The sequence below is a fragment of the Gastrolobium bilobum genome, unplaced genomic scaffold, assembly GCF_033153095.1.
Source record: "Gastrolobium bilobum isolate Gb01-03AN ecotype WA unplaced genomic scaffold, APGP_CSIRO_Gbil_v1 utg1801, whole genome shotgun sequence".
NCBI classification, from domain to species: domain Eukaryota; kingdom Viridiplantae; phylum Streptophyta; class Magnoliopsida; order Fabales; family Fabaceae; genus Gastrolobium; species Gastrolobium bilobum.
Window position 1 is genome coordinate 136,880 of NW_026895838.1, and position 26,362 is coordinate 163,241.

General features: G+C 37.9%; 1 pseudogene; it reads left to right on the top strand.

Annotated features, from left to right (window-relative positions):
• Positions 1-17,699: 17,699 nt before the first annotated feature.
• Positions 17,700-25,500, top strand: LOC133296305 (glyceraldehyde-3-phosphate dehydrogenase A, chloroplastic-like; annotated as a pseudogene).
• Positions 25,501-26,362: the final 862 nt, after the last annotated feature.

Genomic DNA, 26,362 nt, shown 5'->3' on the forward strand with positions numbered 1-26,362 from the left:
AAAGCAAAGATGCAATCCAACTTCATTCTCCTGTCAAAATTCAAAACTAGATTGATTAAATTAATAAAGATTTGGGAATTATAGGTAAGAGGATGAACGGAAAAAATGACTGTGCTATTAACGCCTCATAACTCATATTCGTAGTTTGAATTACATTATATATAAGGGTTTTTATGAATATTATGTTATAGGAAGTTTTTTTGTGTCACGTCACTCTAATAAAAAGGATTACCAAATCTTTTTTTTTTTTTTTTAAGTGAGATTCACATTTTTTTTTATCAGAATAACATGACACAAAAAACTTCTTATAACATAACATTCACAAAACCTATATATAATGGCATTTCAGCTATAGCCACTTAGTTGAACAAGGTGAGGTTAGAATAGGCATAGATAGATTAGCAACAATAACCACCAAACTTAAACAAAAAGGGTTGCATTTATTCGATATGTCCATCTAGGGTCTATAAGCTCCAGACACCCTTTGTTGAAAGCTACTTTGGCTTGAACTCCCATAAAATCGATCTGGTCAATCACCAAGAGATAGCATTATTAGCTTCTTTAAAGTTATATTGATGGTCTTATACCGTATAATATCATTTGGATTTGTTGCCAAATATTGAACCCAAAGCACATGAACCTAAGTAAAGAATGGCCCTTAAGTCAAATCTTCCCAATTTGCGCATTAGTATCAGGTCCAATATATTTGGATGTGACGTTTCTTTTGGTCTTCGTTTTTCATATTGCTCATAAAAGGGTGTAGTACTTTGTAATCAACTTATTTTACGCTCGAAATAAACTTTTAATCACAATCTTCTAAACAAAACTTTAAACTTAAAGTGCATGTTAATAGATTAGGGCCAGTTCAATTTAAATATTAGGGCCAGTTTAAGTGCTTAGAAGGAGCATCTTCTGAAAAAGTATTAACAAAAGTTATATCGTAAAATCATTTTTTAATGACTATTCAAAAAAATTCTAAAGATAAATTTACTTTGCTTTTAAATCGCTATAAAATTTTGATTATAAGTTATTTTAAACATAAAATAATCTGAATGATACCCACATTATAACTAAAATATGTTTTTTTTAAGGATAAAATAAGTCAATTTGTTTCATCCAATTGTTACTATTCTATATATCATGTCTCATTGAAAAATTAATATTATTAAAAACAATATCTACTGTATCTAGCCAAAGAATTTGTAGTTCAAATGATTAATTGATATCAACTCTAGTTTTTAAGATTAAGGTATCATAATTGTCTTCCGTTCTTCACTTAAATCAAATAATGTTAGCAAACTTTAACATATATATATATGGGTTATGATCATTTTACACTAGTGTAAGTTATATTTTCAATCTTAACCATTGATCTCACTTATATCTAAGGGCTCTAATTTTTTAGTAATGTGAGTCATTAGATACAAGGGGATCAATGATCATGATTGAGTATAAAACTTATAACTCTTACACTGGTGTAAGAATATTCTGCCCCTATATATATATATATATATATATATATATATATATATATATATATATATATAGACACACACACGAGACATAATTAATTTGGTGTAAAAATAATAAATCTTAATACACAATCCAAATCATTGATATACTTTGATCCAATAACTTATATAACTAATAAATTAGTGCATGAAGGCATCAATAGCCACCACATGGAGACCAAAGCTTTAGTCCAGAAGGCACTGCGAGCCTGATACTATTGGCCGACCGTGGAGGCGGACGCAAAGGAACATGTGAAGTAGTGTGACAAATGTCAAAGGCATACAAGGCTCCTCCTGGCTCCATGATATGAACCTCACCAATAATAGTGAGACCCAAGACCAATTTAGTTAGGATTGTTTCTACAATCAGGAATTTAAAACAAGAAATAAAGAACCTTGACCCGTTATCTATGAAAGATAAGAACCAAAGGTATAAGAAGGATAAAGACGCCACACTCAAGAAAGAAGAAGGTGAGTGATAAGTCTGGTTTGAACGCCACAAGAACAAGCTTCTTGATAAGTTCAGAGTTCTAGATAAGAACCAAAGAGAAGAAACTTCTCTATTATATTATAACTTCAAAATCTGAATACAAGAGTTATATCCTCCCTTATTTATACTTGGAACATCCCTCCAAGAATAGGAAAAGACTAGCAAATGAAAAGACACTAATTTAAAGTTGACAACTTGGAAAAAGAAAAGATTCTAATCAGCCCACTAAACATTAATGACGTTAGAAATGTGAATCAACCCCACTAAGCATTAATAACATTGAAAATGCTTTCTGCCCCACTAAGCATTAATTGACATTGAAAATTGCTACTCGTTCCACTCAACCTCCCTTGCATTGATGACATTGACTAAATTCTGATTATGAATAAATTTGGGCTTGATGTCTTCATGATTAGCCCACATTTGATGGATCAACCCACTAAGAGCTTCTTTAAACTTCTTGGCCCTTGATCTTGTGATTGGCCCATTTGACAATTGCAATGGATCACTAGGTGTTGTCTCTTTATTCTTATCATTTTCTCCCTCTTCAAAAGGATTTGTCCTCAAATCTGCACTACATCAAAAAGAGATAAATCAGAAACATTAAATGTTGCACTAACATTGTACTCACCTGGAAGGTCAAGCTTGTAGTCATTATCATTTATCCTATCAATCACTTGAAATGGTCCATCACCCCTTGAAAGCAATTTGGAACGTCTTTGGGCTGGAAACCTTTCCTTTCTCATATGTAGCCAAACCCAATCTTCGGGTTCAAAAACTACTTTCTTGCACCCTTTATTGGCTTGGTTGGCATATTGTTCAGTTTTCCTCTCGATGTGTTGCCGAGCTTTTTCAAGAATCTGTTTAACAAGTTCAACCTTCTTCTTTCCATCTAAGTTAACATGTTCACTTACTGGTAAAGGAGTTAAATCCAAAGGAGATAATAGATTAAGCCCATACACAATTTCAAATGGTGAAAACTTAGATGCTGAATGGATTGTCCTATTATATGCAAATTCAGTATGTGGCAAATATTCTTCCCATGATTTCAAATTCTTTTGAATCAAAGAACGCAACAATGCAGATAAAGTCCTATTAACCACCTCTGTTTTCCCATCTATTTATGGGTGACAAGTAGTAGAAAACAAAAGCTTTGTTCCTAGTTTACCCCACAAAGTTTTTCAAAAATAACTTAAGAACTTTGAATCTCGATAAAAAAAATTACTTTTGGAAATACCATACAATCTTACAATTTCTTTGAAAAACAAGTCAGAGATATGTGATGCATCATTGGATTTATGACATGGAATGAAATGTGCCAATTTTGAAAATCTATCAACAACCACAAACACTGAATGCTTACCCCCTTTTGACCTAGGAAATCCTAAAACAAAATCCATGGATATATCTACCCAAGGTTCATTAGGTATAGGCAAAGGAGTATACAACCCATGAGGCTTAACTTTAGATTTAGCTTGTTTACAAGTAATGCATCCCTCACAGACTCTCTCCACATCACGTTTCATATGAGGCCAAAAGAAATGTTCATGCAGAACATCTAAGGTTTTAGACACTCCAAAATGCCCCATCAAACCTCCCCCATGAGCTTCTTTAACAAGCAATTCACGCAATGAACTTTTAGTCACACACAATTGTTTCTCCCTAAACAAATATCCCCCATGTTTAAAGAACTTTCCAAATGCAGTTTTCTCACATGCTTTGAATACATTACCAAAGTCAAGATCCCAAGTCCTTAATGTACTCAAATCCAAGCAATTTTCCAGTTAAAGTGGAAACTAGAGCATACCTTCGATAATGCATCAACCACAACATTTTCCTTATCCTTCTTGTACTTAATCACGTAAGTAAATATTTCAATGAATTCCATCTATTTGGCATGTCTCTTGTTCAGCTTGTGTTGGCCCCTCAAATGTTTTAAGGATTCACGATCTCTGTGAATCACAAACTCCTTTGGCCAAAGATAATGTTGCCATGTTTCCAAAGCCCTGACCAGCGCATACAACTCCTTGTCATATGTAGGGTAATGTAAAGCAGATCCACTTAGCTTTTCACTAAAGCAGGTAATGGGGCGTCCTTCTTGCATTAGAACAGCTCCAATACCTATTCCTGAGGCATCACACTCAATTTCAAAAGTATTAGTAAAGTTAGGCAAAGCAAGCAAATGAGCATTAGTTAATTTCTCCTTAATCAGAATAAATGCCTTTTCTTGTTCATCACCCCACTTAAAACCCACATTTTTCTTAATAACCTTAGTTAATGGTGCTGCTAGGCTACTAAAGTTCTTCAAAAATCATTTATAAAAACTAGCCAGCCCACGAAAACTTCGAACTTCACTCACACAAGTAGGACTAGGCCAATCTTGAATTGCCTTTACCTTTTCTTCATTCACCTCTTTCCCTTTAGAACTAACAGTAAAATCAAGGAACACAAGCTTGTTAGTAAAAAAGAACATTTTTTTAGATTAGCAATGGGTGTTACAGACACTCTTTAAGCTCACATATGGATGCGAATCTATGATTCTAGTAGAAATAGGTGAATCGTCCTAGAGAAGGATGAAAACCCTCACTAAAGAGGAAGAGAAGAATAATGAAGCACTGGCTGTAGAACTCGACTTGCTAGATGAAAAAATAGTCTGGGTACAATGCTGAGATTTGGCGACGAAGTAGTTGACCGCGGACAAATACAATAAGAAGGTTAGGCTGAGATTATTCGAGAAAGGCGACCTTGTGCTCAGGCGAGTTGATGTTGGCCATAAGAACGCCAAAAAAAGGAAAGTTGGTCAGCAACTGGCAAGGACTGTATCGGGTAAAGGAGAAGTTGGACAAGGGAGCTTACATGCTGAAGACATTGGAGAAAAATCCAATCAAAACACCCTGGAATACGGACAAACTGAAGAATTATTATAGCTGAAATCAGTATCAAGGAACTTAGCCTGCGACCGTGATTAGGAATTTCATTTCAAATTAAACACTTAGGCTAATTTTTGTTTCAATAGGGACAAATTATAAGTCATTTACTACGACACAATCAAGCAAAATCATCGTTTTTAAATAAATGAAGAATTATTTCGAAAATTTCCTCTTCATTTTCACGAACAAAGAAGTCGGCCCCAATTGAGGACCATGGCACACTTTAAGATTAGCAGCTAAAGCCAAATCAAAATAAGTCGAGGCAAAATAAGCCAAGCTAAGATACAGAGGCAAAATCTGCCTCCCCATACTTAAGACCTTGGCAAAAAAAGGGAGGTCAAAACACAAGCTATGACAAGACAAGTCGGGCTTAAAATTAGAAGAGGTGAAAATTGCCTCAGAAAACTTAAGACTTTGGAAAAAGAAGCCAAGTCAAAATAGGAGCCGAGGCAAAATAAGTCGGGCTCAAATTCAAACGGCGAATGCTGCCTCCCCAAGCTTAAGATTTTGGCAAAAATAAGCTAAGTCAAAAATAAAAGCCAAGGCGAAATAAGCTGGGCTTAAGAGGCGAAAATTGCCTCCGTAAACTTAAGATTTTGGCAAAATAAACCAACTCAAAATAAAGTTGAGAAAAAATAAGATAGGCTAAAACCAACATGTAATGCCTCATTGTACACCTGGTTAGTTAACATTGCGTATGATATTCAGCGCAGTTACAATCACAACAGTTCAATAAAAAATACTGCTAAACTTTTTTTCTTTTAAACGTTGTACGTTCAATTAATAATAATTATCGTATTTAAAATAAACCGAAATAGAAATTATGTTATAATATTTAATAATAATTACTTTCATTTTGCAGAAATTAATAATAATCACATTAAGCCTAAACATAACATATTTAATAATAATTACTTTCATTTTGCAGCAAATTATGTTGCTCGCTGAAGCGAGCTCCTCAGTGAGCAATTCGCTTCAGCTCGTTCAAGCGAGCACTACAGTGAGCAATTTTAATCCCCAGCCAGTAGCTACTGCCCATATGCTTTGTTTCCTCGTAGCTCCCTCGCTGGACCCAGGCCAACAGCGAGCTCGCTCGAGTGAGCACATGAGTGAGGAGTCCCCTACTTTGAATTCACTTCTATCTCAGCTATATTTAGCTCGTTGACCCTGCTCGCTCCAGCGAGCATGTCAGCGAGCAGAGCCAGAATTGGGGAATGTCCCATTTGTTTTATGGCTCTCACCACACATGTTTGGCACTCCACTTGGGTACCTAATATACATGGAAAGGTAACCACTAGCCCAACAAACTAGGGTGCATTTACATCCCATCAATTTACATCAATTCAATACATTTTATTACCCTTACTTGATTTACAAGTTATATGCCTTTAACTTAATCTACAAGACCATTTGACAATCATACATATATTAATATACACTGCCAACATGCAATAGTTAGGCATATAAGTAATAGACTCCAAATCATGCAAAATAGGCATCCATGCCTTTCCATCATACATGCATAAAGTCCATAATTACAAATGTTCATGTACAACAATATCCCATAAAAATATAGACATTAGAACTTAGCTATATAGAATACTATAGTCAAATCTTTGGCTCCCACCAACAACAAGAGATACCAAAAGGAAATGAGTATAGGCTAAGTCCACCAAAAAACATCAAAATATATCAATGGCTATCAAATGTAAATCCTATACATATTCATCTAACATATACATAGGATATCTCAAAATAAATTTAAAGCATGCCATCACTATGCAATCTACTATGCCCTCCTGCCAATAGATGCTCCAGCACCGTCAGTACCTGAAAGGAGGTCCCTACACTACGAGATGAGATAAACATCTTAGTAAACTAGGGGTCCTTGGAGTACTTCTCCACCCCAAAGTTCACTTTAGGCAACAAGCAATAAACAACATAATTATGAATGTATGTATGCATGCAAAGTGTGCAAACTAACTATCTAATATTCCTGCTAGTGCCTCGCACCGTCCTTAGAATACAACTGACAGTGTCCTAGTCATCCCTTGTGGTAAACATACCTTAAACATGACGTTAAGACAAAATGCTAAGGCCAAAGTACTGTGTATGAATTACGCAATCATGCAACATACCGTATGAATTATGCAAAAATTATCGTGCCACATACCCGTGTAAGAATCCCTCGTACACCACACAACAAGCATTATACAACATGCATTATATTCAATCTATGGCACAACCATATAAACAAAAATCCACATGGGTTTGGTGGAATAGTCAAGGGATAAATCTCAAAGTCTGAAAGCTTACCTGTCAAACTCAACACCAATGCTTGCTCTAAGCACCAATGTCCCATAAAACAAGCTTTACTCTCAAAGCAATAACCAAATAATTCGATGACCACAACACCTATCCATAAGGTGAATTTACAATCAATCAAATTGCAATATATATGAACATACATCTACATCCATATAAACATAGGTAGTTCCATCATATAACCACAATGATTAGGAACTCACCTATACTTGATTTCAATCAAGTCTCGACATCCACATCCATTGGCTCCTCAAATGCTGGGTCAACTAATGATGGTCCACAAGTCTCACACCTAGAAACACCATGGACACTATCAATACAAGCCATTTTTATTACTTGTGACTCAAGCAACATCCACACATAATAAGAAGATTACTCAAACAATTTTCTAATCACATTTCCATAGATTAAATCTCATCCGTAGCAAATTTCACAACATACTCTAAGCCTCAATTATACTCCAACATAGTCCAATAATTCAACATTCCAGCAAAATCCTAACTTTGCATTTCTACATAAAACACAAAGAGGTTAGGAATGCTTACCACAAATCAACCCAAAATGGCTCAAGGAATGTATTCTAACTCCCAATAAGACAATGTACTACCTCAAGCTCCTTAGAATGTCACAATTTCGCCACTTTCCCAAGCCCACAACTTAACACATAAGCTTCCTCAATGGATTCTAAGTCTAGGGTTGTGTTCTACTTGAGATTCTAAGCAACTTTACTTACAACCACAAGCGATTCCATCAAGAAACAAGGAAACAAGTTTTTGGGTATTAAATTCTCATTAATGGATTCTGTGTGTTTCTTCTTTCTTTTCCTCAACGAATGCCTCAGTTTCACTCTAATTAACCACTTCCGCAACTGCTCACTGGACTCCTCGCTTTAGTGAGCTCCACCAGCGAGCAACTAACACGCTCACTGGACAGCTCGCTCGAGCGAGCTCTCTAGCGAGGAGTGGCTGACTAGCCCTTTTTGTATAAAATCCCATCTTCCCCACTTAAGCCCACTTTCTTTCAACCTAAATACATCCCACATTGATTGTTAAGTATTTTCACTTATTTTATCTACAATGTTCTTGGTTAATATTTAATCTAATATTTTTATTAAGCCTCTCACTTAATTAATCTTCATTATGCATGATTAAATACATAATCCTTTAAATTAGACATTTTACAAATTAGGGTTATTATACAACACGTAAGAATTTGACCCTATAATAATAGATTTTGGTAAAAGATGCATCCAAAAAGGAAGTTCAAATAACCATAACAAAAAAGAATAGACCGAGAACAAACATGGAAATATCCATTACAAAACTGAAAGGGGCTCAAAACCCCCCAAAAATAGCAAAAGAAAAACGGAAAATACATTCAAGTCTGTAACCCAACCTTTCATTTTGCGGAGGCGGCATCCCCCTCAGCCAAAATATTGCCAAAATATTGTTCATGATCGCCTTAAGGTCCAAAGGCTCGTTGTGGCCTTCCTTTCCTCCCTCCTAGTCACCCTCTTCCTCGGTAGGAGACATCTTAGTGGGAAGAGAAATGATGGCACCATTCTCCATATAACTTAAAAAATGCATTCTGTCGGTCTTTAAGCCCGGATTGAGGACCTTCGCTTAATCAATTGCATAGATAAAAGACTCCTCAACTGCCATGGCATACTGAGAAAGAAGGTTAGCATATTCGAATTGTTGCTTTTCCAGCTTGGCTTCCTTCAATTTAAGAGCATCAGACCTTTCCTCCAATGATTGCTCAGTTATTTTCACCCGCTCGGAAAGGGACTTCAAGTCTTCCTTGGCCATGTTGAAGTCTGTAACAGCCCGTTGAACACTGGTATTGTTAACATTGATTATGATATTAAGCGCAGTTACAATCACAACAATTCATTTATAAAAATGCGAGTAAACTTTTTCCTTTTTATTACGCGGGCATTTAAAACAATAAAAAGCGTAATAAATAAAAGCTGTGATCGTAACTGAAAAATCTTTGCGTAATAATTATTTAAACTTTCTAAATATCATAATACACTTCTCTCAAGTCACTAAGGGGTTCCCATAAACCCACTTAGCCTAAATCTCACTTTTACATTTCTACCTATCCGAACATGGTTTGGTCTTTTAATTACTGCAGAAAATTCGCAAGCCGTGCGCTACTCATCTTTTAGTATGTTATTCTAGACCTAATTATCTTTTTATCAAGATATCACACGAGTTATAAAGTTCTCGTTTGCTCCGGTTATCGCCGTTTGAAGTTGGACAAGCAAATCTGCCAGCCAACCCCAAACATGGCTGCAAACAGCCTTCACTCTCTCAACGATTCTGGAAAATTCACTCATCCAATTGCTTTTAAAATTTTATACAGTAAACTATACACCTCTAGCTTCAATTTGACATATCATACACCTAACTTGGCCAAGAAAATAAGCGAGAATAAAATTCCCAAAATCTGCCAGAAGCAGCCCCCTGCACAAGGGCGTTCAGAGCAGTCCATGGTCTCTGGCTTCTGCAAGGCAGCACACACCTTCTATGGTTCTCAAATTTTGATACAAGATAGTTGACATCTCAAGCTTTAAAACGGTGTATGGAACGCCCCTATTGTACTTTTGTGGAGGGAGATATTCTCTCCTAAAGTTCGACCAAATTCTGCCTTTGAAGGTTTGTTATCTAACCTCAATTTGTACCTAATAAACATGGGTGGCACTCAAGGACTAACAATGCCTTGATGCTCTTACAACCCTTCTCAATTTATATCCAATTTGATCGATATTCATAATCCATGCTTACTTTGTCAAAGTTAAACTAATTTCAATCACAATATCCATTTGCATGCATCTTTGAAACATAAAACATAATTTACTTGCCCTTTCATAATGTATATGCTTCCATAGTACATCAAGTCTCCATAATACAAATTACAAGCTTCTTTACAATATTACAACAACCTTAAGGAAACAACATCAATATACAACATAAATCCTCCAAAATAAAATGTGGTAACATAAGCTAAACTTAGACAAAATATGGCATGAACATCGATGATACAATGCATAATACTAACTCTACATACAGTGTTCATGCCCTAAGTCTAGCCTAGGCCCAATAGCCTCAAAATACAAAATGGCTCAAGTCCAAGCTCATCCTACGGGCCTATTTCCCGCCGCTCCCACACCACTAGCACTACCTGAAATAAAATATCCAAAGCGGGGTGAGATATACGAATATATCTCAGTAACCCAGAGGTTCTGAAGAATACTCCGGCCAATGGCTCACTTCGATGCATATCAATAACATAAGACAACATTTAAAACAGGATAAAGCAAGAAATTTAGTGAAGTAGGGAAGAATAGGGAAACAAAATACGACGAAGCTGGAATGGTCAATGCCAAAGTCACGCAACGTCCGGCCTATTGGCCTCGGCATATAGCCTACGGGTTTCAAACCAAGGAGTGTTCCCAGAACATCAACCGAGGCACCCTCCATCCATATACACCCGAGACTTCCTAGTGTGCTCCTCTACGGATGACACACCACGACCCTAGGTCAACTGGAACTCCCTTATGGAGACCTATCCAGTGGAAGTCCGTAACGCCCGAAGGCAACTTTCTACTGGCCAGAGACTCGGTACACCCTATGTACCACTAAACATACAACAATGCATGAACATGTTATACTATATTACTAACATACACCTCCAACCATTACCCTTAACGGGCATGGTGGAGCACACACGGGGATCAAACCCCAGTACCAAGGGATTACCTGAATAATCTTCTCCGCTTGATAGCTCTCAATCACAGTATCACCAAGCTTGGTTCACCAGAAATGCCTACACATAGGCCATTTCCATTTCAGTTTCAACCAACCAAGATATATGCAAGTTTATCAACTATACATGCATGGGTTCAAGACCACTTACCAAAATCTCTTTGGTCTGGGACCAAAGGTAACCGACCAAGCTCACGGTTCCGAGTTCAAATCTGAGGGAGGCAACCTACAATGATCACGCAAGGATCATCAATACAGGGTGAAATCAACAGGATTCCAAATGACCAAAATTCCCCCCTCCCACATGCAAGGTTCAGCCATCTTAGGCATAATTCACAAAATATTTTTCTTTATTTTATTTTAATTTTTCTTTACCATTCTATGGCTACCACAACACCATTTTAGGTCCCATTATCCATTCTACACCATCACAACACCATTTTACCAATTATTCCATTCTAGGTTCAAATACCCATCACCCACACTCCAAGCATTTTTCCTTTAATTTTTCCATGCATCAACTCATCACACAACACCTCAAAATACCATTTAACAACACAACACATCAATTGCACAATTTTTGCATCAACCAAACCCTATAGCCCTCTCTTGGTCGAATGCTTCATGTCCCATTACCAAGGGGTATTCATTTTAATTTCACACTTCCATGCATCATAAGATCCTATATTTAACCCATACAATTACCCCACAACTCAATTACACAATCCTACAACCAATCAAATTCACAAAGTCATGGAACCATACTCAAAATTTACTAAGTTATAACTCAATTTTCACCAATAATTTTTATGACATCAATCACTCTAAAACATCATTCTAAGCCACATTTGTTTACTACACAATTTCAATTTGAGCTCTCTAACTACATCAATCACACAACGCATGCTCTAGATTTTCAAATTTAAAGTTCATGAATCAACCATTCAAATGCATCAAAACTTACTCACAAGCTTGGCCTAGGACTCCTCCAAGTGATCCACAAGCAATGGCTTGAACACACAACTCCAAAACCTTAAAAACTCCTCCAAGGTCGCAGCTGATTTTGCCCTATTTCTCCCAATCTAGCGAGTTTAAAGGTTCAATAATACCATGGTTGTTTTTGGATGATGATTTCCAACAACTTTGGTGACAAACTTTGTTGGATTTGAGTGAGTATGGAAGGAGTTATGAAAGGGAGAAGATTTGAAAGCTTTCTTTCACTTCCATGGAGGGGGGCACAGTTTTGGAAGGGAGGAAGGAGAGAGAAGAGGCTGAAATGTGGTGTTGTCCAAGTGGCAAGGTCCACTTAAGTGAGGTGGGCCCCACCGCCACCTCACGCGATTTCAAACTTATTCAAATTTCTCGCCTATTTCGCTAAACGTCCATAATTTCATAAACTATTTAGAAACTCTAATTTTTAACATTAACCATTGTCCTTTAATTTCCCATGATCAGATGAATCCAGAGTTTTCCGATAGTTCGGAGAAATCGCAGTTTTAAGTTGTTATGCGCGTCGTGGGCATGCTTCTCCAAACACACCAATTTTCATCAATTTTCACCAGAAATAATATTTCCTAGTCCTAAGTACCATTTATAACTTATATCCAAACCTAGAGCTCAAAATTCATTCAGCATGCTTTACGGTGTAACTGTACCGCGGTATTTTTACCCGGTAAAAATACTATTCACCAAATTTTCAGAAACTTGCCTAACCACTCAATTTTTCGTTCTGAATCCATTTTCAGGGTTAGTTTTATCATTTGAGACCTCATACTCAATTTTATTTTCCTAGAGTTACGTGTTTGGCTAATTACCGGTTCACCCTTCCTTTGTATTTTGACCTTAATTTTAGGATTTTCACTAATTCTACTCTTTAATCCATATTTAATATATGTTTTAGAAATGTGAGGTGTTATAAAGTCGTTCTCCATCTTTGAGTAAGCCTCATTGCAGGCCTCCTTCTCTTGCTTCAGCACGTTCGTCTCGACTCAAAGAGAGGCAACATCAAAAAAAGAAGACTCATAGCTACCATGTATAATAATCCTAACCTGTGAAATATGGATTTAAGCTTTGATTAAGGATTTACACATGGGAATCAGTTCCCAAAGGTTGGGGAATCAATTCCTACAAAACAGGGGATGAAAACTTGGCTACTGCCAAGAAATTTTACACACGGGAATCTGTTCCCACTATGAGGGAATCGATTCTCGGGAATCTATTCCTATTTGGAGGGAATCGATTCCCTAGTTCAGGAATCTGTTCCTGTCAGAAAGGGGATCTGTTCTAGGAGGACAGAGGAGGTATCTAAGCTACTGTCAACCATTTTTAAAAGGGTAGGAATCGATTCCCATCAAGGAGGAACAAATTCCCCAACATGAAAAGTGATTTTTTTTTTTTGTGAATTCTAAGGGGAATAACTTAGGGGTCTTACCATGTAATATTTAAAGACTTATTGTAAAGTATGGTTTAAGGTCTATTGTAATATAAAATAATTTTAATAAGAGGATGTTTTATAACCTAGGGTTGGTGCTATTGCCTGGAGGGGTTGTAAACACTTTTGAATGAGTTTGTTTTACAATTAGATTATATAATTTAAATGGTTGCAGAATTAGTTATATTTCATAATAATGAAAAGAAAAAGTTTATCCGTAATTCTAAATTCAATTATTGTGATTGTAATTGCACTTAATACCATATATGATTTTAACAAACTGGTCTGGTAACGGGGTGTTACAAGCATATAAACAAAGGTCTTAATCAAAGAGGCATTCTTCAACGTATTAAGCTCTATTTGATGTACTTCCTTGAGAACGTCGGCAGAGAAAGACTTAGGTTCAGACAGAAACAGAGGATGGAGGATGACAGGACGCAGACTGTCCAAGACCCTAGTGTCCCAAAGCTCTTCCTTCTTGAGATTCACTGAACATCGACCCGGAGGAAGAGGGTTACTTGAGGTCAGGGGCAAGGCCATGGCCATTGGGGTAGAGGGGCCGCCTTGAGAAGGCTAGACGCCTTGAGAACTCAACCCAGTAGAAGCAGGGTCGAAAGTTCTTGAACAAACCTTGCGCTTTTTTTTATTTTGAATCGGAGGAGGTCGTAGCCTTCCCTTTGTTTAACACGACAAGAAAATTGGGACCGACCATTGGAACTACAAAAAAAGGACAAAAGTAAAGGCTATAACAAACATATAAGCAACAAATTATAAAGGAAAACTGGACCCAGGATAAGCGAAAAAGCAAACCTAACTCCTTATCGAGTTCGGCCTCTATTTTCTAAACAAGGGAAGTTGCGTCTAGGATTTCATGATCTTCCACATATCACAACAGGGCATTGATAGTGGCCATCTTGTCGTCAGAAAGATTGGAATCTTTAGATTGGTATTGGGAAGGCCTCAAGTCATAATGATCATAAGACAAGTATAAGGGAAATTTCCCCTCCTTGCCCTCTTCGGAAGATAGGAACCAGGGGCAGCGTCCTTGTTGAGCCACCACCTTGAAGAAGTAACCATTGAACTTCTTAAGAGAATCCCTAAAAACATTGAATAGTCACTCCGAGGACGAGCCGTAAAGATTGTTCATCCTTTCTGCCCTGCGGGCTTGATCCCAGTGCATGAAGTATAAACATGGAAGAAATAAAAGAACAACTTGATGATACAACGAAGAGCCACATTTCCTCAAAGGCACGGACAAAGGCCGAGTCATTAGGATGAAGTTGGGTAGGTGTAATACGAAGATGAGCCACACATACATATGAAATTTGGTCAGTGAAAACCGAAGACTAATCCTAATGATCGAATCTAGGTAAAAGAAGAAAAACAAAAGGTTCATTCTAATCTCGGTCGGAACAAATAGGTTCGTTGTCCTCTAGGGAAAAGGGATCATATCCATCACTATTATCAATTGTGAGCTCGATAATAACTTTGACGTCCATCACAGAGGCAGTGTTCAACACTTCCCAAGTAACCCATGGGTATTGGATCACCAACCCGGTTGGGGGAGACTCCATCGATGACCTAGACCAAGAAAAGCCAGGATCAGAAACGATAGCAGAAAAATTTGAATCAAAAGAATTGCTACTAAACGAATTGGAAAATTCATTGAGAATTTCGATCGAATGAGATGCATCCCCCACTAGACCTAAACTTGGCACCAAAGGACCCAGCTAATATATGCAATCTATAAGGGTCGACCGAGCTAAGAAATTAAGGCCGCGCTTAGCCAACTTGGCACTCATGAAGGAACAGGGTGGGCAAGCTAAAGACTCGGACTCCCTCTCCTTCTTGACAGGACGTGATTCGAAGGATGACAAAGGCTGATCCCATTTGATAGACCGGGTTGAAGGAGTTTCCTGGGAAGAACGAGTGAACCCTAACGCAATACAACTTGAGGGGACTATAGCCTAAAATAAACCAACTCGGATGAAGAGACGAGTTCTGAAGGTTCAGCATCTAAAGTACCCGGAGGTACACCAAATATTGACTGCGATTTCTAGCCTGAAGAACTAGAGGCTCGACCTCGGCCAGACGTGAGCATCACAGACCATCTCCTACTATTGTCGCTCTGATAGCCGCGAAAGAGCATCTCTTGTTTCTCCTCCTCATTGTTGTCAATACCAAAAATCCAAAATCTGGCCCCGGTAAGAAGGCACCTAATAATAGCGACTTCATCCTCCTCCACTCCTTCTCCACAGTCGTGGCCCTGCTTATGCAAATTGCCATCTCTGCAACTCGTACCCCTCCCACTCATTATAAGCAAGCGCGCAAGCATATGTTAAAACATTGGGGGAAGAACAACACAAAGGGCATTACCCAAAAAGCCCAGAAAAAACCCATAATGCTAGAACCCTGAAAGGCCAAAAACGTAACACGCAAGTAACACTCAAGGAACAAAAATGCGAAATCGCCAGAAAAACTTAAAGACACCAACTTCTCCACAAATACAATAGTAGAAATGCATGGAAGAGACATACACCCAAAAGCAACAAAAATTGTAGAAGAACAAAGAAAAATGTTTAAGAAGGATGCATGTCTTAAGACTGAAGAAAAATGGGCATTTTGAAGCAGTCGAACAAAAGGCAAAGTGTTTCCCAAAGCATAAAACCCACAAGGATGAAAGAAAAACACTAAAGAAGAAGCTTTCCAAGTACAAAGAATACACAGAGGACAAAGCACAATGAGAAAACAAGTGATGGAGAACAAGAAAATTGGCGTGAGCGGTAATATTTGTGCTACGGCTCAAATTCAAAAGTTAGGGCAAAATAGTCTTTTTAGGGGACACAAAACAGTTGAGGAAGGGATAGGTAGAACAAGCCATCATGGCGCATAGAACGCGAAAGCAACACGGGACACCCCAGGCACGTCCCACCAGTGTACAGGTGAAACGTGTAAAGACGTAACTGCCGGATGGAATGCGAATTGCCAAAAGACTCCCTTCGTACCTAACCACGACCCCATAAACTAAAGCCACAGAACAGGACCTCATCCAAAATAGCTGGGGAAAATTCCGGACAAAGAACGAGTCGCAACTCGGATCGAAGAACACGAGGTCATCCCATGCAAGCCAGGAAAAAGATACCAAACTAACCTAGAAGAAAGTCCCCTTAAGGACTTCGGCCAAAAATTTAAGGGACGAACGCATGGTGACAGACTCAAAAGCCAAGACAAGACTCATTGGGCGAGTCGAAAACAAGAAGCACTCAAACCGGATATGTCCGGGTCTCAGCAGCAAGACCAGGCAACCCAGGCACTTAGACGTTGATTGGCAAAGAAAGAAGACAAAGTCGATCACCACGAACACGACTACAATTAAAGCCCGGACGACCAGATTACTGAACTAGGTGGAAATTGTTATGGGCCTGACATAAAGGCCTACATTCTAGAAGGCTCAAGGAGAGCATATAGCTAAGAAAGAAATTAAGAAAAATTAAGAAAAGATTCCTTAATTATATTAATCCTAGTGGTACAACAATGGATCAAGCATTGGACCACCAAAGGTCTAAGATTTCGTTATCCATAGGTAAATTCTATAAATAAGAGGTAAAGCCTACAGACAGGTACACACACTTACTCTCTGTATTAGTTGTCAGTGTGTACACACACCATGCTCGGTTATATCACTACTTTATTGTGCACAACAATCTGCTTACTTTCAAAGGTATGTCCTTCATAGATACTCGATAGAGCCCATATATAAATCCAATATAAACTAATTAATCTTTGACTAAATATCTCCATCAACCATGATCAAATAGCTAAGATCGAAAGTATAATGGTGAGAAATAATTCGACCCCATAATAATAACATTTGCTAAGAATGCTATTATCCACGCAGTGTAAAACACATACAGTGACCCGTTGAAGATTCGAGGCTCAGGCCCGAGTCATCAATAAAGAGTAGGAAAACGGGAGAACCAGATGATTGGACTTACAAGCACACAAAAGTAAGCACCAATCACAGCCATTAACTGCATGGGAGGGCTATCCGTAATCTAATCCTCACTTGGTTTCATGAATCACAACCACACATCCAACTTTAGATCCTCTTAGGCCCAATTTTAATGATACATAATATTGAACCTTCAAAACATTTTTGTTTCAACCTTTGCTTGCTCTACTTTCTACTCTACTGTTCCACTTGCTCCACCAAAAAATTCACTCTCCATTGTTGGTTGAATAATGGCCTCGGCTACTCTTTCTGTAGCCAAACCAGCTCTTCAGGTTCAACAAGTTAATCGTTTATTTATTTATTTTTTTAATTGTGTATCATATACATACATATTATAGTTTTTTATTTTAATATGTATCATTGATATGCAAATTATGCAAGCGATATTAGAAGTGCCATTTTATGCTATAGCTAGTGCTAAATGTTTATAATAGCTTATGATTCCTTTGTCTATTCAGGCAAATGGGAAGGGCTTCTCTGAGTTCTCTGGCCTTAGAAACTCATCATCAGGTTATCTTCCCTTTTCTTCTAGAAAAAGTTCTGAGTACTTGCAATCAGTCATTGCCTTCCAGATATCAGCAGTAAGCACATATTTGCCTACAATGAATAGCTAGTTTATTGTAAAATGATGACACACTCTAAGTAGATGTACATAACTGGTTAAAAGCTTTACTCTTAACTCTATGAATGATCTTTCTAGAGGTATAACTTCAAAAATTATATACCAAGATCCACATTTGCCACACATATGGTATATAGAAAAAGTTGTACTCAATCCTAAGGGTTGGCTCATGTGGCAATATGAGCAGAACCCTTTGGGACTAGATGGGTATTTGTCACGCTGTTTGACTTGGAATTAGTCTCTTATCTGTGAGTCTCTTATACTCCGGGACCTATTAATATATACCTCCAAAAAAATAAGAAAAAGTTGTAGTCTAATATTCTTTCACAACTGGACTCAGGCCCTTCTAGATTGATATTTTGATTCATCAAATAGTTTTCTTACGCGGAAATGTAAGACAATGTGTCAGCACCAAAAATGCACACTTTGATACATGATCATCGCTTTTTACATCTACTTTTTTTTTTGGTTCCTATGTCTGTTGCATTATGTCAGGGTTGAAACTAGGCCATACCATGTAAATAAATACACAAATGAATTGGAACAATTATACTTGATGATATTTGTTAGAGATATATAAAATTATTAATGTAATCTCATCCAGCAGCTTTAAGCTTTTAGGTTGAATTAGTTCTTTATATGGTATTAGAGTGTCGGTGTTCCAAGTTCGATCTTCGGCGCCCCCATTTTCTTTGTGAAATTTCTTAACACAGGTAGGCTGGGCCTATTACATCATCCATTTTTCAAGCCCAATAAGCTCTTTTGTGAGGGGCATGTAAGAGATATATAAAATTATTAATGTAGGCTCACCCAAAAGCTTATGCTTTTGCGTTGAATTGGTTCTTTACAGTATTCGTGAAGCTAAAACAAAAGAGGAAAAGAAAAACCAATGATTGTCTATGTATTCCTGAAGGTTGGAAGCAGTGGAAGATACAGGAAAGGTGTAGTAGAAGCAAAATTAAAGGTGGCTATAAATGGTTTCGGTAGGATTGGAAGGAACTTCTTGAGGTGCTGGCATGGTCGCAAAGAGTCCCCACTTGATGTCATTGCCATCAATGACACTGGAGGTGTGAAGCAAGCTTCACACCTTCTCAAGTATGACTCCACCCTCGGAATCTTTGATGCAGATGTTAAGCCTGTTGGTGATAATGGCATCTCCGTTGATGGGAAGATCATCAAGGTTGTCTCTGACCGCAACCCTGTTAACCTCCCATGGAAGTAAGCTCATTCTTCTTCATCTTCTCTACCTAGCAAATACCCTTGATTATGAAGAAATATTACTATGTTTGATTGAATTACTCTTTTATTGCATTAATATTCCCATCATTTCATTTACTAAAGATGAGAATCAATCCTCTTATTTCTCATTTTAACGTCATCACATCATGTGAAAAATCTCAATGATAGATCAGCATTAAAATGACCATTTGCTCTTTTCCGAGCCTCGAGTTTTGTCATTCAACTTGTGTTTGTTGACCTATCAGTTTTATCATTAAAACTCTGCCATTGATCTGGCAATAAATGACTGAGATTTTTCACATGACATGACAATGTTAAGATGAGACATGAGAGGATATATTCCCCTCGATACCGAGAGACAAAATATAAAGTTAGAAAAAAGAATGTGCTTTAGACTATTTAGTCTATAACATAAAATGAAGCAAAATTTATTCTTTAAAATATTTTAAATAAGGAGCTATAGAGTAATGTGAGGGATATAATGATGTGTTTATGGTGTTGCAGGGACTTGGGGATAGACTTGGTGATTGAAGGTACTGGGGTGTTTGTGGACAGAAGGGAAGCACATTCAAGCAGGAGCTAAGAAAGTGCTTATCACAGCCCCTGGCAAAGGGGATATTCCCACCTATGTGGTTGGTGTCAATGCTGATGCTTACAACCCGGATGAGCCCATTATCAGCAATGCTTCTTGCACCACTAACTGCCATGCACCCTTTGTCAAGGTCCTTGATCAGAAATTTGGTAATTCCATCTTATCACCACATTTTCTACCATATTTATTATATGTATCTCTTAGTGAAACTGAAAGCCTCTGTGCTTAAGCTTAGTATATTGTAATGTTTCGCTGAGAACCAAGAGCCAAACCTGTCTTAAGTCTCAGAAAAGCATCAAAAACCATATATCTATGAATTTGAAGGAAAATTGAAAATTGCATACTTAAAAACTGGGTGATTACATGCTCCACTATCCACCACTAGACAAAACGTTACTATCTCACAATTCCTCATTCTCACAAAATAACCACCACTTGCTACAGAAGATATGTTTCCCCCCACACTTGTCTCAAGTACCACTCTCTTGTTGAGTCACTCATGTCACCTCACACCTTCTAGAATATTACACAACCATCTCAATAACACACATTCTTGCTCCAATGCAATGACCTTTAGTCATTCACTCATTGCATTCTCCCACTCGCACTCTCTGAGCATTAGGTACTCTGCACATGACCACACACCACTCCATTATCTACCAAACCCATGACCGAAACCACCATCTCCTTCGCTAGACCAACTATAACACCTCACAATTTTAAATCAAGTAATTAAAATATTAAGTGAGCAATCAAGTGATGGATTAGTGAAAATCCAAAAGATTAGGCCAAAATACAAAGAAAGGGCAAAACGGTAATTAGCCAACACGCAACCCTAGGAAGATAAAAATTGAGTAGAAGGTCTCAGATGGTAAAAATAACCCTGGAAATGGGTTCAGAACGAAAAATTGAGTGGACAGGCAAGTTTCAGAAAAATCAGTGAATAGTGTTTTTCGCGGGTAAAAATATCGCGGTACGATTGCACCGTAAAACGTGCCGATTGAGTTTTGAGCTCTAGATTTCAAATATGAGTTAAAAATGGTCTAATGAGTTAGGAAATATGATTTCTTATAATATTCGATGAAATTAAGACAGTTTGGGGAAGCGTGCCAATGGCGCGCATAATAGCTTAAAACAGTGTTTTCTCCGAACGAATGGAGGACTCTTAATTCATCTGATCAAGCCTAATTAAAGGGGAATAGTTAATGTTAAAAATTTGAGTTTCTAAATAGGTTGTGAATTTACGGACGTTTAGTGGAATCGGAGGAAAATTCGGATTAGTTTTAAATCGCGTGAAGTGGCGGTGGGACCCACCCCACTTAAGTGACTTAAGCCACATGTGTTTGGCACTATTCATGCATCACTTTCCTCCCTCTTCTTGCTCAAACCCGCAGCCACCATAGCCCTTCCCCTCCAAGATTTCATTTCACCATAACTAAGCCATTTCTTCACCAAATCCATTGATTCTTGTCTTGAAATTTGATGGAAATGGCCTTCTAAATCCATTGGTGGTACTCCCAAGCCTTGAAAGCCACTAGATTTTGAGAAAAACCCTCCCCAAAGCTGCGGCCCTTTCCTTTAGATTTGTGAAAATGGTGTTGATTGATGCTCCAATGGTGGAGTATGTTTAGGAGGAGCCTTGTGCCAAGCTTTTGGGTGAGTTTCCTTGTGTTCCATTGGTTTAATTTTGTGGTTGAATTTATGAACCCTAAAGAGGGCTTGTTGGATTGATGTGTTTAGAGAGCTCAATTGGAAAATGTTTGTACATGAATGTGTCTTAGAATGATGTGTAGTAGCCATAAATGCAATAAAAATTATTGATGAAAAATGTAAATTTTTAACTTAGAAAATTTTGAGGTTGTCGTGACTTTGAGTTTTGAAAATGTGTTAGGATTGGATTGATGAGTTGTTGTATGATTGTATGTTGATATAATAGGATTGTATGAGGTGTGGAATGATTAAAGTTGTATGGAAATTCCTTGGAATGCCATAGGGTAAAATTCGATTCTTTGAGGAAAGATTGAGGAATTGATGTTGAAAAATGATTTGGATGATGATTTGTGTAGTTATATGGTGCTTAGATGGGTTGTGTTGTGCTTGGAGAGTGTTTGAATCAATGGAAAAAAATGAATTGTGTTAGAGACCTAAATGAGCCCAGAATGAAATATTTCGCAAAACGATGCGTAAATGTCGGAAAACGGAAAAACGACGATTGAACTAGCCTCTAAACAACCTAAGGGAGTGTTATAAAATGAGAAAGAAAATTTAGAAAAATAAATCTCACATTTACACTACAATGGCCGAACCATCAAGGGAGGATGGGGAGGATTTTTGTGTTTTTGCGTTTTGATACTATTTGACGAGTACTGATGGATGTACATTATTGTATAGGTTGCCGTACGTCGACCTGAATCCCGAATCTTGAATCAGTGAATTGCCCTTGGTCCGGGACCAAGTGGATTGAGGTAAGAAATTGGTTCATTGCATGTGTAATTATAAATTAACATGTATGGGTTGAACTGAGAGTGATTGGGAATGTCCTCTGTGTAGGCATTCCGCTGTGTACCGAGTTGAGGGATAAGCTGCTGCGGAGCTTGTGGAAACACGATTTAAGGTAACCTCTTGGTACTGGGGCTTGTTCCCCTTTTCTGTTCCACCTTGCCAGTTGATGGCAACGGTAGGAAGTGTGTATGAATAGTATAGAACACATGAGCATGCATGCATTATTGCTATGGGTACTTAGGTACCGAGTCTCTGGCCAGTAGACAGTTTTATTAGCCTTCGGGCATTTTCGTACTTCCGCTGGATAGGTCTCCAGGAGGGAGTTCCAGTTGACTGCGTGTCATGGTGTGTGATCCGGGTAGGAGCACACTAGGAATGTCTTTGGCGTTTTGGTTGGTTTGGGCATCATGGTTGTGGTTTCTGTGAACACACCTTAGATGATACCCATAGGCTTATATATGCCGAGGGCGTACGTGGAATTGGGGTTACCATCCCGTATCGTCGTATTTTGTTTTCTTTATATTCCCCATTCTCTAAACCCCTTGCTATATCCCGTTTTCAAAGTGGTTGTTGTATTCTATTGATATGCATCGAAGTGAACCATTGGGTGGAGTTTTCTCCAAAACCTCTTGGTTACTGAGATATATTCGTATATCTCACCCCGTCTCGGGGCATTTATTTCAGGAGGTAGCAGTGGAGCAGGAGCCTCGGGCAAGAGGCCCGCAGAGTGAGCGATGGAGCGTTTCTTATTTTGCATTTTGTTGGCCGTGTGGCCTAGGCTAGACTTAGGGCATGAACATGTCATTTGTATTTATTAGTAGCTTCATTAGCATCTTGTTCATGCCATTTTGCCTAAGTCTAGTAGTGATGTATTTGGTTATGTTGTCTTTTAAATTAAGTTGAAATTTTAGAAGAATGTAATTTGAAGTTTTAGTTTCAAGTTGTAATTTGTAAAGCCATATTGTAATAGTATTGATGCATGTCTAATTATGATGGAAGGGCCTTAGGCCTATTTTAGGTTATGATAATATGTATGATGGAAATATGCATGAAAAAGGTGTTAGTGATTGCAACTACTTAAGAATGATTAATATGGACTCTATGTTTAATAACTATAAACTGGATTGGGTTGTAAGTGCCCCAAGGTGTTGTTGGTCCTTGTGTGTGCCACCCATTGGATTATTACTGTATTATCATGTGTTTATTAGGTACATTTGAGGTTTAAATGATCTTTTACAAATTTGGGATTATTGGAAAAACAAAGGAAACTCTGGCGAATTTTCTGTAGAATTGGCAGATTTTAGGCAAACTTCGGGAGAGTATATCTCCCTCCATAGAGGTCCCCTAGGGACGTGTCATACGCCATTTTGAAGGTTGAGATGTCCTCTACCTTGTGTCAAAATTTGAGGAAATTCTGGGTTGATCTTCGGCCTGAAAAAAATAGAGAAACACGGACTGCCCATGTGCCCCTGCACCTGAGGCAGATTCTGGACCGGATTTGGGAAATTAATTCCTGCTTCGTTTCTCCCCCAAATTAAGCGTTTGATATATCAAAATGAAGTTTTAGATGTCTAGTTTGTAGCATAAAAATTTTAGAGCAAATGGTTGAGTCGATTGAGTGCAGTAATTCGAGCAATGTGAGTGGTTTGGAGCTGTTTTTGGGGTTGTTTGGGCTAATTGCTTATCCAACTTCAAATGGCGATAACCGGAGCAAATGAGCTCCGAATTGAGCGTATGTTAGCTTGTTAAAAAGGGAATTAAGTAACACAAAGATATAATCTGAGAAGAAGGGTTGGTTGCGATCGGTTTGGTCGCAGAAAAACTTAGAGTGAAACATGTTCGAATTGGTAAAAAACGTAAAGTTGGAAATTGGCTAAGTGAGTTTATGGGAACTCCTTAGTAACTTATAATAAGTAACGTAAGTGATAAAAATAGTTTAAATAAGTCTTTCGCAAGAGTTTACGGTTACGGTCACAGCTTTTAATTATTACGCCTTTTTATGTTTTAAATGCTCGCGTAATAATCGGAAAAAAATTTATTCGCGTTTTATAAATGAACTGCTGTGATTGTAACTGCGCTTAATATCATAATTAATGTTAACAATACCGGTACGTAACGGGCTGTTACACCAACTACCACTGAGCTCTGGTCGTTTATATTAGTGTCTCTCGCTAGGTTATATTAATCTATCAGTCCTCCTACCCGGGTTGAACACTTTTGTAGAAGTAAAATTTACGTGAGAGAGATGAAAGACCACCCAATTATGTAAGTCAAATTCCAATAGATCCCAAAATATAAAACACTCTTATGGGGAAAAGAATTTATCAATGATACTGTCCATGTACAAGAAGAGGGCAAGCCTCGAATAGTTGTAAAGTTATTTCTTTGTGACTAAAAGGTTACGGAATCGAATCCAGATAACAGTTTCTTTACAATTATGTAAGAGTAAGACTGTGTATAAGAATTGCCATTATGTAAAGGGGAGTGATTTTTTTGTCTATGTCCAAGGTTTTAGACCATTGAACACCATCTTTTCCATTTGCCAATAGAAACTTGTTTACATGACAGGTATTATCAAGGGTACCATGACAACAACTCACTCCTACACTGGTGATTAAAGGCTTCTTGATGCCAGCCACCGCGACCTGCGGCGTGCAAGAGCTGCTGCTCTTAACATCGTCCCAACTTCAACAGGAGCAGCAAAGGCCGTGGCACTTGTCCTCCCAACTCTCAAAGGCAAGCTTAATGGTATTTCCCTCCGTGTGCCAACACCAAATGTTTCAGTGGTGGACCTTGTTGTTTAGGTCTCAAAGAAGACCTTTGCTGAAGAAGTGAATGCTGCTTTCAGAGAAAGTGCAGAGAAGGAACTTAATTAATGGCATTCTCTCTGTCTGTGATGAGCCCTTAGTCTCTGTAGATTTTAGGTGTACAGATGTATCATCAACCGTTGACTCATCATTGACAATGGTCATGGGTGATGACATGGTGAAGGTGATTGCTTGGTATGATAATGAGTGGGGTTACTCTCAAAGGGTTGTGGATTTGGCTGACATTGTTGCCAATAACTGGAAATGAGCCAAACCCATTTTTTTAATTATCTATGATGTTATTAGAATTTTGTATAATTACAACATTTCTTGTTTTATTTTCATTTTTCTTCTTTAAAGTGTACCAAGAAATAGAACAATGAGTTTTCTCTTCCATCTCATTGTGCGATAAATTCTTACCTTGCAATGTGAATGTTGATACTATTCCTCGAGACTAATTGCATCTTTGCAAAATTGAACTTGAGCTTCAACTATAGTTAAAATCATGGAATGGACATTAGAATTTAAGGTACCTCACGTAGGGTAAGATGTTTCTCTTCCACATAGGTTCGAGTCATAAAATGTACTGATCACAATTACTAGTATCTGGGGACTCGGAGAAAGATGAATAAAAAAATAGCATAATGTATACTAGAATTCCATTAAGGTTCTAGTCAGAATGAAATTCTAGAGGTGAAAATCTTCATATTTTTCTTCTGTTGATTATCATTCCAACCAAGTATATTCTAAAATTGGACCCATGTCTAGTGCAAAAATGTATCAATCAAAATTTCAGTCAGGTGACATACCCGAGGACCCGTGTACACACCTCTTGTGCAATCCATTAACCTTATGAGGCAAAGTCCTGGGATATTCGAATTAACACATGAATGCGATCATACTTGCATCTGCAAAAAAAATTAATTATGATTTAAACTCGTCATCCAGCATACAGTTCAATGACAATTGATCAATCCAATAACAATTGAATCGGATCACACACAATTGAGTTTGATCTAATGGTTGTATGAATCTTTGCTAAAATAGTTGCTGCGAGATAATGACTTGTCGGGATGCTCCGCAGCTTGCAGGACGGAAGTCTTGAGGCTTGATCTATCGGTTGATTGGGGT